The 13,224-nt window shown below is 43.7% G+C and overlaps 1 protein-coding gene across 4 annotated transcripts in view; it reads right to left on the reverse strand.

The window, feature by feature from the left end:
• TDRD7 (tudor domain containing 7) overlaps positions 1-11,547 on the reverse strand; it is an 80,872-nt gene extending 69,325 nt beyond the window's left edge. For 2 of the 4 annotated variants that reach the window (XM_058694826.1, XM_058694824.1), the window contains exon 1: positions 11,419-11,547. The gene's annotated coding sequence lies outside the window, so the exon portion shown is untranslated. Of the gene's footprint in view, positions 1-8,365; positions 8,437-11,418 lie in introns of all 4 variants that reach the window. The other 2 variants (XM_058694825.1, XM_058694829.1) reach the window with 2 other exon arrangements.
• Positions 11,548-13,224: the final 1,677 nt, after the last annotated feature.

Consider the following 13,224-nt stretch of genomic DNA (forward strand, 5'->3'; position numbering starts at 1 on the left):
GTAATGTGGGTATTGTCAAAAAAGCAGTCACATTAAAAGAACACAATACATAATCCGGAAAAAGACCCACACGCACATAGTCAATTGATTTTCGACAAAGTTAACAAAAGAATTCAATGAACAAAGTTCAACAAATAGTGCTGGACCACCACTCATCCATATGCAAAACATGAACCTCATACCATATTCAAAAACTAACTCAAAACCAATCATTTAGGTCCTACTTGAAAAAGCTAATACTGTAAAATGTCTAGAAAAGAACAAAGGAGTAAATCTTTGTGACCATGAGTTGGGCAAAGATTTTTTAGAACCACAGCAGAAAAAACTGACAGATTGGATCTCATCAAAATTTTAAATTTCTTCTCCTTTAAAGGCTGTTGAGAAAATGAAAAGACAAGCCACAGACTGAAAGAAGATATTTTCACAACACAGCTGGTAAAGGACTGATAACCAGTATATATAAGCAACACTCAAAACTCAATAAGAAAACAAAGAGGGGCACCTGGGTGACATAGTCAGTTAAACATCTGACTCTTTAAAAAAAAATTTTTTTTTAACGTTTATTTATTTTTGAGACAGAGAGAGACAGAGCATGAACGGGGGAGGGTCAGAGAGAGGGAGACACAGAATCTGAAACAGGCTCCAGGCTCCGAGCTGTCAGCACAGAGCCCGACACGGGGCTTGAACTCATGGACCGTGAGATCATGACCTGAGCCGAAGTCGGCCACTTAACCGACTGAGCCACCCAGGCACCCCTAAACATCTGACTCTTAATATGAGCTTATGTTGTGATCTCCTGGCCATGGGCTCGAGCCCCACATTGGGCTCAGCACTGAGCATGGGGCCTGTTTGGGATTCTCTCTCTCCCTCTGCTCCTCTGCCACTTATGCAGATGCGTGCACGTGTTCTCTCTCTCTCTCTCTCTCTCTCTCTCTCTCTCTTTCATTAGGATTATTGTAGTCAAAAACCTTCACACAAGGAAAACTCAAACCCATATGGCGTTATTGCCAATTCTACCAAAAACTTTAAGAAAAAATAACACTTCTACACAAACTCTTCCAAAAAACATAGGGAAGGGAATACTTCTAAATCTATTTTTCGAGGCCAGCACTATGCTGACATCAAAATGAGACAAAGACATTGAAAGTCTCATTAGGATTATCTCATTTAGTCATTAATAAATGACTAACTTAAAAAAAATAAGAAAACAAAGAGCCCGATTAAAAATGTGCAAAAGATTTGGATACATACTAAAGTAGAGATGTAGATGGCCAAAAAACACATGAAAAGATGCTCAATGGCATTATTCATCAGGGAAATGCAAAATTAAATCCACAATGAGGCATCATGACATATCTGTAAGAATAGCTTAAATTTTTAAAAAACCACTAATATGAAGTGCTAATGAGAATACAGAGCAACTGGAATTCTCATACATGGCTGGTGGCCTTGCAAAACAGTACTTTGAAAAACATCTTGGCAGTTTCTTATGAGGTCAAAAGCATATGCTTAATATTCAACCCAAAAAACTTACCCATAGGTAATTACCCAAGAGAAATCATGACTATGTCCACACAAAAACCTGTACTTTAAATGTTTATGGTAGCTTTATTCATAAGTACCTCCAAATTGGAAACAATCCAAATGTCTATCAACAGGTGAATGGATAAACAATGTGGCACATTCATGCAGTGAAGTAGTACTCAGCAATGAAAAGGAACAAACTATTGATACCTAAAACTGTATGGATGACTCTTTCGTCATGCCAAGTGGAAGAAGCCAGACACAAAAGGCTATATACTGTATGATTCTATTTATGTAACATTCTGGAAAAGGCAAAACTATAGGCACAGAAATTAAATCAGTGGTTGCCAAGGACTGGGAGTATAGGAAGGGGATTGACTATAAGAGGGCACAAGGCAATTTTGGGGTGATGGGAATATTCTATGTCTTGATTGACAAACTATGTTAGTCAAAATTTAGAGTACTGTAAACAAAAAAGGGTGACAGTTACTACATGTAAAGTGTATCTCAATAATTCTGAGAAAAAAAAAGCTCTTTCAAGTTGTGCCACTTTGCAGTCAACTCTCACCCTCTCATACACACTGTCCTGTCTCCTGGCAACCACTGATCTGCTTTCTGTCACTATAGATCACTTTTGCCTCGTATTCTTGGGCTTCACCCGTGTTACCCCATTTCTCAGCAAATACTACTTATGCTATGATAAGTACTAATTTCACTGTGCGGATGTGCCACAATCCATTTATCCATTCAAATGTTGACAGACACTTGGGTTGCTTCCAATTTGGGGATATAAATAAGGCTGCTTTGAACAGAAGTCTTTGGGTAGACATACATATTTTTTTTCTCTTATACAAATTCTGAGATTTGGATTTTCTAAAAATTTAATATACATACTAATTCTGGGAAGAAAGTAATCTCATCCTGTAGATGAGAAAACCAAAGCCTAGGGGAAATAACCAAGATACTGTAACATATATGGAAGCCACTCACAGGGATGCTACAGATTCTAAGTCAGTGAGACAGACAGGCACTCTAAAGAGTAAGCAGAGGGAGTGCAATATGACACTATATGACACTATATGACAGCTATAGGGTCTGAGCACCTCCATCGCCCCTGATGTCCAAACACACTTTGAGTATGCTGGGGAGCAGGTAAGAGAGGATGGCTTTGGGACCTCTATCTCAAGGCTGCCGGAAGTTGAATCTAAAGTATGAATTCAGGCTCTTAAATAGTAAACTCCTGATTACAAGAGAAATACTTTGATTTGTAATGGTTCCTGACTCAACAAAGATCAATGAACTTTAACTACACGGTTATTTCCTTATGTCGGAAAAACCAACTGGCCAAGTTTTCATTTGCAAGAGGAAAACCTGAAGGATCACCTACTCATGTCCCAGAGCCAAGCCTCCCCAACATTTTTACCTCCACCTTGCCCACCTTCTTTCCTTCAAAACTCTGTCCCTCCCACCTCTTCATTTAGAGCTCTTCTGAGTAAAGCTAGACTTTGCATCTATGTATACCAGCATTTCCAGGCGGGCCTTGACGATGAATTATACACATATAATGTGTAGATAAAATGCCAGGTGGTCGGCACACAAGTAGGAACACACCTGCTTGGGTGTTAGCAGTGTACCTGGATCGGCTTAGACTAGACTGTTTAGTACACCAGGCTCCTCCCCAGTCAGAACCACTATAAATTCCCCTGCCCAGGGTTTCAGTAGGAAGGACTTGCCCTTCACCTTGAGGAGTTTCTACTGCCTCCTCCTTTCCCTTCTTTCTGGAAAGAGCATCTATTCCATTACTACCTCCCCAGTGTGGTCTACTTTTCCCCAGCTACATTAGGGAGTGAGCAGCAATCACACCAATTTATGGGGTAAAAAAATTTCTGACATTCTACTCACTAATGGACATCCTATGACTAAAACATAAGAGAAGCCCAATAGGATGGTTTGAAAGGCCAAATCTAATCCCATCTTAGAAGCTAATCAGAGACTGGTTCTACAGGCTGCCCTATATGAAAGCCTTCTACTCCTTCCACCCTTGGGAGAACCACTTCAGACTACTTCCCCTCAGATGTCCCCTCTACCTTCCTAAGATCTACTCTGAAAGAGCTGCCTGCAAAGACCTCCTAGACATTAACAGTTTGGGGGCGCTGATAATTAGTAGTTGATATACTGATTTTGATTTGATTTGTGGGGACAGGCAAGGGATTGTGGAAGGCTGTGCCCATGCCTCCCCTTGCTGGCGTCTCCACGTTCACTATCACCACACAGAAAGCGTTTATTTTCCTGGGACAAATCCTTTCTCCCAGGCCCCAGTCTCCTTAGCTGTAAAACAAAAGAGTTCAGTATTAGTGGCTCTCAACTCTTATCACCATCACCACATGGTGTCACACAGGCTGACATCCATAATTCCCCCACTCCTCACCAACTCCATGGTGACCCTCCTTAGCCCATACCAACGACATCTCTTGCCTGGATTGGGGCAATTGCCTCCTAGCTGGTCTCTGCTTCCACTTAACCTCCTAGAATCGATTCTTCACATAGGGACCACCAGGGCCCTCCCTATACAATCTGCACTCACCCCACTTCTCTGACCTCAGTTCCTCCTTCGCTTATGTTTCACTCCCTCCACTCCACCCAGCCTGTCCTCCTTGCTGTCCCTCAAACATGCCTGGGACAGCCTCACATCAGGACTTTGGCACTTGCCATTCCCTCTGTCTGGGAAGTCCTGTCCCAGGGGGCTACACAGCTCACTGCCTCAGCTCCTTCAGGTATTTGCTCAAAGGTCACCTTCTCAGCAAGGTCTTCCCTGGACACCCTAGTCCAAATCAGAACTGTTATGCCAGCTGCCCAATATTCCCTACACCCCTTCCCTACTGTATTTCACTCCTTAGCACTTATCACCACCCAAGATTCTTTACTTAATCTTACCACCTGCTTCCCCAACATGACTATAAACTCCATGAAAGCCAGGATGTGTAAGGTTTTGTTCACTACTGAATCTCTAGTGCCTCGCCCACAAGAACTCAATAAATACTGAGTGAACGAATGCCACGTGCTCCATCCACCTAATACTCCTTTTCTCTCCTACTTACTAAAATATAGCATAATGCATGTGAAGCTATTAAAGGACTCATCTTTAATTTACTTTATTAAAAAATGACTTGCAAATTTTCATGATTGTTATGAACTGGCTGAGAGAGCCAACTGCATCACCAGGCTGTGGTTGAGAACCGTCAGGTAGATTACCCCGGGGCCTTTCCACTCTGAGCCAGCACTCTCAGTGAGCAAGCCCAGGTCAGGGACACAGTGTTATGGTAAGAAGTCCACACATCCCTATGAGCAGGAGGCACTGCTTGAATACTGGCAAGTGTCTCATGCTTACGTGTATTCCTGTTTCCCAAACAGTGTGCATATACTGTTGGGATTCACAAACACAAATCGATACTGAATTCACAGCAGCACTTAGTAGTTACATGCTTTATCAGCCAATGGTAGAAGCCTAACTACTAGTAGGCAAAGTTCCACAAAGTTTTTTAAACCATTAAAAAAAAAAAAAAAAAAGACCTTATACTTGGCAGGACTGGGAAGCAAGGCTTGACCACATGGCTGCAATCCAAATTAAGTATCTTTATCCTTCCCTTCCACTCCCCACCCCGCCTTTTTTTTCCTTTACATATGCTATTTTCATGGAACACTATGATTCTCTATTTGCAAAAAAAAACTTCTTTGAGGGAGAAGTAGTCCCTGGGCTGAGACTGAACATCTCAAAGCTGGTGAGAGGCATTTAAGCACAGTAAAGCCTGGGAGGGAAAATGTGACTATTCATCTTGTTCAGATGTAGGTCATATTCTCATGCTTGTCAATTTCTTCCAGTTGGATTTGCAACTCCTACATTAGCAATGCTACTTTAGGCAATGAACAAAAAGAAAGTTACAACTAAAGCTTTAAAGGGATGCCTGGGTGGCTCAGTCACTTGAGCTTCTGACTCCTGATTTTGGCTCAGGTCATGATCCCAAGGTCATGGGATGGAGCCCAGAGATGAGCCCCCTGTCCGGCTCCAGGCTGAGCGTGGAGCCTCCTTGAGAGTCTTTGTCTCTCCCTCTTCCCCTCTCCCCTGCTTGCATGCTCTCTCTAAAAAAATCTTTAAAGAAATCATTATTTTCTAATCTGTATTGCCTTAGCAAGACCGTGTGAGTGGGGGAGAGGCAGAGAGAGAGACAGAGGATTCCAAGCAGGCTCCATGCTGCCAGCACAGAGCCCAGTGTGGGCCTCGAACTCACAAAACCATGAGATCACGACCTGAGCTGAAAGTGAGAATTGGATGCTTAACTGACTGAACCACCGAGGTGCCCCTAAAATGCTCTAAAATTTAATTCCATGATTATCATGGAATTTTTCAAGATTTTCTATAGATGGCAAATTACACTTAAGAATTTTTTGTAAAAAGCACACAAGAATACTTTCCTCTATAAAAATTAAGTTTATTATCTTGGATGTCATCCATTAGAAGCACAAAAGGAAGTTGATGGGAATTTCAACTGTGCCTCAATGACAGGATTTTTTAGGTATCCTCCCCCCAAAAGATTAAGTTTGCAAGTTTCCTAAAGTGGCTCCCTAAATTTTTAAAGCTGCCATTTTGATCTTCCAACTCTCTTTCCCCTTTTATTTCTACTCTCTGAAAGCGTTGTGAGAAATATAATTTCTAGTTTAAAAAAACTCAAATTACTTTTATTTTGAGAATGTTATGCAAGCCCTGGTGACTAAGTTAGGCTAGGTTGTGAGAAATAAGGTTGGTTATCTCTGTTTTAGACCACAGCTTCTCAAGTTAAAATTCTTAAGGGTTTCCTTAGACAATACAGGGTCTGCTTGAGCTGAATAAGAATCATAAACACCAGAGTAAAGTGGAGTTATGTCTGGGGAATTATTTAATCAGAGTATGTTTAATTTCAAAAACTGACCAAGATCAGCTAGCAAAGACCTCAGGGGGAAGAAAATGGCCACAATGTGGGGTGTCTGGGTGGCTCAGTTGGTTAAGCGTCCGACTTTGGCTCAGGCCATGATCTCGTGGTTTGTGGGCCCGAGCCCTGTGTCAGGCTCTGTGCTGAGAGCTGAGAGCCCGGAGCCTGCTTCGGATTCTGTGTCTCCCTCTGCCCCTCCCCCACTCATGCTCTGTCTCTCTCTGTCTCAAAAATAAACATTAAAAAAAAAAATTTTTTTTAAGAAAATGGCCACAATGTGTCACAACAAATTGCACTTTCCTCGCTTCTCTTCCAAATGACAAGCATCAAAAGTGGTCACCTGTACTTACCATGGTACTTGGCATTCAAAAGTTACCTGCATTTCCTGGAAGCATGGTGCGGATGGAAGACTACCTATGAATATATGCATTAAATGGCCAAAAGTAAAATGAGCATTGGCATATTGGAGAAATTTTTAGAACCACATTAAATTTGAAACATCGGAATTTTCCAAAGATTTTCTTATTTGCCTCATTAACATACTTATGAACTGGAAAGCTTGCAAAGAAAGCCACTGGATCTCCTCCAAGATTCCTCACTTAACTAGTAGGCAAAAAGTTACTTACTACTTTGGCAAAGGCTCACAGAGCAGAGATTCCCTGCTAGACTACAATCCCACAATGTCCCCGCATCCCGCCTGGCTTAGGAAAGCAGCATAGGATGGAGGCCCGACTTCACAGTGGGGAGCCGAGAGAAGCATGGAATGCTGGTGAGCACCTTCAGACCATCTCCTCTAAACCCTTTAAACCGTTTAAAAATGAGGAAACTGAGGCCCAGGGTAATTATTCCAGGTTTCATATACCTTTATGGCCAGAACCACAACAAGAACCCAGGGCTTCTGGTTCCCACAACTAGGGCTTCCTTTTAGACAGCTACTCCAAATGTAGAGTTGGCTTCTGCAAGTAAATTGGACTTATGGAATACTGACTTCGTGATCAGCCCTTAACTGATCATCTGGCATGAAACAGGGATCTGCCACGTTCTGATTTAAGGGTGTGCACCCAAATCTGAAAGCATCTCTCACTGCTGCAAATATTCAGTGGCGGCGATTGACATCTCATTTTATCCTTTCATTCTGTCCTTTTTCTTTTCCCTACACAATAAATCACAGTATCCCAAAGTGTTAACAATGTATAAGAAATGGGGCAAGGAACAGGGGAAAGTAATGACCAACTTTAACAAAGAGATATTTAGAGGCACCTGGTCATGATCTCTCAGTTTATGGGATTGAGCCCCACATAGGGCTCTGTGCTGACAGCATGGAGCCTGCTTGGGATTCTCCCTCTCTCTGCCTCTCACCTAATCTCTCTCGCTCTCTCTCAAAATAAATAAACGTTTAAAAAAAATTATCTTCCTTTCAAAAGAAAAAAAGAGAGAGATTTAAGTAATTGAAATAGCCTGAAATAATTCTCACACTCAAAACTGTATTTTGGAAACTCACAGCTTTTCTCTTTAATACACCTGGTAATCATCCTGAGAAAGTCTTACTCAGAAGAAGGTGGCTTCTGTGTCCTCTAGATACAGCCTTTACCACCAACCCTCTGTGACTCAATCATTTGCATGTTATCGCTTTCCCATTGCCTGACTTTCCTCACTCCCTACACCCAAAGACCTTTAGCCCAGCTGCTCTGGCTCTCACCTGTGCTTTCTCGTCTTTAAGTTTCTCTTTTCTTAACTATTTTCAACTGTACTGTTTGGCTCATCTTCCTCAATGCATTTTTCATGTCATAAATTTGAGCTGCAAAGTGGCACTAAACCCCAAAATATATCTGAAGAATTATTAGGGTAAACTGAAATCACCAAGTAATCTCTCTTACCTTCTTGGGCAGCCACTCAATTTTTAGTATCTCCTCAGGGCATATACTTCTGGTAACTGGCTGTCCTTTTACTTTAAGACAATATTAAAAAAAAAAAAAAGTTCATTTGTTTGTTTTTGAGAGAGAGAGAGAGAGAGAGAGAGAGACAGAAAGGGAGAATCCCAAGCAGGCTCCATGCTGTCAGTGCAGAGTCCAACGCAGGGCTCAATGTTATGAACCGTGAGATCATGACCTGAGCCAAAATCAAGAGTCAGATGCTCAACCGACTCAACCACCCAGGTGGCCCTTGAAGACACTATTTTAACATGCCAAGGCCTAAAAGTTCAGAACGTCTGTGCTGAAAAAATTTTAGACATCATCTAGTTTATCCCAAACCCCTCATCTTATAATAAATTGAGGCTAAGAGAGGGAAGGTTTTGGTCTAAGACCCTTCCCGGATGATTTCTCATCTTGCAACATGTTAACATGTTCTCTTTTCTTTCCAATTACAGTATAGTCTACTTGTTACCACCTGAATTAGTTACTCCTTTACCAACTCTTTCAAAAGGAAAGATAGTAATTAATGCCTTCAGGTGGTGATCTACCCCCACAGGGTATCTTTAGGGAACAGGGTTTTTACTATTATTATTATTATTTCAAGCTCTAAAGTGTACATGCATTACTAACTACATATTATGAATAATAAGTAAGGGCCTTCCATAAATCTACATATTAGTGAAAAAAACTCTGGAGATAATAAAGTGACCTAGTTAGGATTTGGGGTCTTAAGCCCAGTCTGCTACTAATTAGCTATGATCCTTTGAGTGAGTCACTTCAGGTCTCTTTTTTTCATATGGATGGGTGATAAGGAAGATGGACAAGATCTGTGATTCTCAACTTTCCCTGGAGTCCTTCCAGTTCTGAGATGAGATCCAAAGATCTAAAGGAAATCACAGGTTTGCTTCCTCCTGACACAGCTGCACAGCTAAAATATTGAGTATGTTTGCAAGTCACTAGGTATTTCATGCCGACCAGAAGCTCTCATTGGCATGTATACACATCTCAGCTAAAAATGACAAAATCAATTACTTTTGGTTTAAGAAAAAAGGTAAAAACACACACACACACATTTGGCCCACTGAAGAAATAATAAAAAGAATGAAGCTTTCAAAAGCACAAATATGGGAGTAGAGGGCAGAGAAAAAAGTTTTGCACAAAGAAAAAGCGATTCACATAAATATGAAATTAGATTTCACTCAAGTACCAAGGAATTTCTGTCCTTCCTGTATTCATCCGCTGATCCTGAAAATGCCCAGATGCAAAGCACTCTGTCAAATCTCAGTTCTTGAAAAGAGCGCTTGATCAAACACAGAATAGGCACTTAAGAGTTGGATTATAAAGTATTTTCCTTTACATTCATACCAAGTCTCCAACAAGATTCTATTGCACAGAGAATTTAAAGAGAAGTCCTTCAAGGAGTTTAAATGTCTTGGTACAAAACACAGTAGTTCATTCAGCCGTGTTCAACCAATACACTTAAAAGGGCATTAGCAGGGATTATGTTCCATCTCCAATCTACAGGGACTGAAATCTGAAGGCACTGCCAACTGCTGCCTCACCGTCTCACTGTGCTTAACTAGCAAAGAGGAAATCTGTGTGCCACCAAAGGGCCCTGGGCCGAGGCACAGGAGATGTGAATTCTAATCCAGCTGGCCCCAAGAGCAATTCCCTGCACAGAGCACAGTGCTTTGCCTGTAACTGATGCTCCGAAATGTCAACTAAGTGGAAATGCAAAAATCCCCACCAAGTGCCCATGAATATTACACAGAGAATTTAAAGATGCCTCCAAGAAACTGAAATCCAGTTAGGTAAAATCTAGGAACTTTGGTGTAAGGAAAAGAACTAACGTGTCTCGACCATTATAATAAATCAAAGGATTTACAGTAGTTACCTCACAAAAGCTTTGTGGAGTAAGTTAAACATTTCCATTTGATAATACAGAAAACCAGGCTCAAAGAAAGTAGTTTATTCACCATCCACAATTAGTAAGAGGAGAAGCCCAGATTTCCAACCCAGGTCTGCGAAGCCCACAGTTTGCAGTATGCAACGCCTACACATCAAGGCAGCCCAGGATGAGTTAGAAATTTGGGTCTAAGTTTCACTTCTTGTCTCTAAATTGTTTTATACCACTAGACAGAACACTTGTTCTGCAATTTTCCCACCGCACCATGGGACGTAGGGGGGCGGGGCGGTGACCTAGATCAGTAGTTTGTTCTGTTTTGTTTTGTAAGGCGGTCATCAGAATCCTTTGGGGCCAGGACTTTTTTCTAATATAGGCATACGCCTTTCTTGCTCTTTGAAACTATGTGGGACTGGTACGCTTCAGTTGTAACTGGAAATGCATTACACCCCGCAAACGGAACGGAGCAGAAAAGTTGTGCGGGCCCCAATCCCCCTCCCGTTAACTTGAGGCTGAGCACCTGACCCTGCAGGATTCGTGTTTCCTTTTAGCTTAGAGCTGTGTGCCGGCCCCGGGGCTCCCGGTCTGAGAGCAATGTATAGTATGTGCGTCCTGCATTACCTGAGCGGCCTGCAGGGGCTGGTCTGTAGAGAGAGGCCCGTGCCTTTGAGGGGCTTAACGCTCACCGTGTAACACACCGAGCTCAAACAGCCGGCGGCTCTGATATGCCCTGCTCCGGAGGGGCGGCAGTGGAACCACTTCCTGGTCAGCGTCTCCCGCCCTTCGTCCACACCCCTACTGCTGCATTTCCCCCGCTGCACTGACTTGCCCGGCGGCAGGAGGGTCTGTCAGGCTCCCGGGCGGGCGCCCAGCCCGTCACCAAGCGGCCGGGGGGAGGGGTCCGATCAGAGATTTAAAACAACGCTCTGGAACTCCGACTCCCCGCCCCCCCTGCGGGGCATCTCCTGCGGCTGCCTGGAAGAGGCCCCGGGCCCGTTCCAGTCCCGTCCGGGCCACTGTCCCTCCAGTGACCCAGGTGCGCCGCGCCCGCCCGAAACCCCGTCTGACGCCGCCCGGCACCTGTCGCGCCCGCAGCGGCAAACCCTGCGCTCACCTCGTCCCGGGGGCCCACGGCCCGTCCCCGCGCCTCTGGGCCCAGCTCCCGCCGCCGTCTCCGCCAGGCCCACAGCCGCGGCCGCCGCCCACTTTCGGTTTCCCCGCACCGCCAGAGCCGCAGCCACGGCTCGGGATTCACCTCAAGCCCCCGCCCCGCCCCGCCCCGCTCTGCCCCGCCCCGCTCCGCCCCGCCCCGAAGGCAGCCCGGCCTCGGCTCTGCGCACGCGCGGGCTCTCCGGCCGCGCCGGCCCACGCCGGCGTCCGCGCGTGGGGAGGGAAACCGACGCCGCCTAGCGGTTTCTGCGCGTGCCCACGCACGGGCCGACGGCGGAAGACCACTGCGGGGCGGGTTCAGGCGCGCCTCCCCGTGGACAACGCAAGTACCCGCGGGCTAGCCCGGCCCGGACCCGGCACTTCACACCCAGCAGGACCTCACCAGCAGTTAACACGCTCTTCTTGTATGCTTGCTTCACGCCCAAGTCAGACGTTTCAGTCAACTCTTGCTCATTCTTTTGGTTAACAGGAACAGTTACTTTTAACCCTCCCAGACGTCCACCTGGTCCGCTCATTTCCTTTAGGTTTTTCCGAAGCGTCACCTTTTCGAAGAAGGTGCTACTTTAAAAAATGTCAATCTGCTTCCCGGAGTTTCTCACTTCTCAGCTTTCTCTCTCTTGAGTGCACTGTATGTATTTTACTTATCATGTCCTCGAATTAAGCTCTGTGAGCACAGGAATCTTTGTCATGCTCCCTAACCTATTCCTGGAGCCTAGGATTGTGCCTGGCACATAAGGGTTAAATAAATATTTGTCGAATTCATTCCTTCATTCATTATAAAATTATTGAACATCTAATATTCATTCACTTATTTCTTGTGCACATTAATTCTACCAACATATATTGGGCGTGTTGGTTTGTATTCCTTAAACCAACATTGAACACTTCTCTGAACTTATTCTATAAGCATTTACTGAGGTCTGCTGTTTTTTCGAGGAGTATATATTTTTACAGCTCTATTGAGGCATACTGTAAAACGGCACATTTAGAATGTACAATTTGATGTTTTCACATATGTATACAGCTGTGAAACCATCACTGCCATAAGCATAACAGCACACCATCACCTCCAAAAAGTTTTCCCTGGGTCACTTTTATAATCCTCATCTCTTGTGCCTCTCTGTCCCTTGCCCCTTCAACTGCTGATCTGCTCTCTGTCACTATGGATTAGTTTGCTTTTTCTAGAGTTTTATATAAATGGAATCATACAGTATGTGCTGTCTTTTTTGGTAGGGGTCAGGAGGGAGGTCCAGTTTTTTTTCACTCAATGTAAACACGTTGAGATTCATCCATGTTGTTTTGTGTACCAGTAGTTCGTATCTTTTTATTGCTGAGTAGTATCCCATTGTATGGGGGCACTAAACCTACCATACGACCCAGCAATTCCATTTACCCAAAGTTTGCCCAAGAGAAATGAGAGCATATGTCTACACAAAGACCTAGACAAGAATATTCATAGCAGCCTTGTTTACAATAGCCAAAAATAGAAAAAAACCAATGCCCACTGGTAGTTGAATGGACAATCAACTAGTACATATTGAACACCTGCTGTTACATAACAAACTTTCATGGAATGCCTACTCTGCTAAGGCACAAGCCTATGCTTGAGGGGCATTTTAAAAATTATTTCTTATTTATTTATTTCCTTACTTATTTTAATAAACTGTGCATCCAACATGGAGCTCAAACTTATGACCCTGAGATCAAGAGTCACGTGCTCTACCAACTGAGCCAGCCAGGCAAGCACCCT

This window comes from Neofelis nebulosa, chromosome 12 (genome assembly GCF_028018385.1).
Source record: "Neofelis nebulosa isolate mNeoNeb1 chromosome 12, mNeoNeb1.pri, whole genome shotgun sequence".
NCBI lineage: Eukaryota > Metazoa > Chordata > Mammalia > Carnivora > Felidae > Neofelis > Neofelis nebulosa.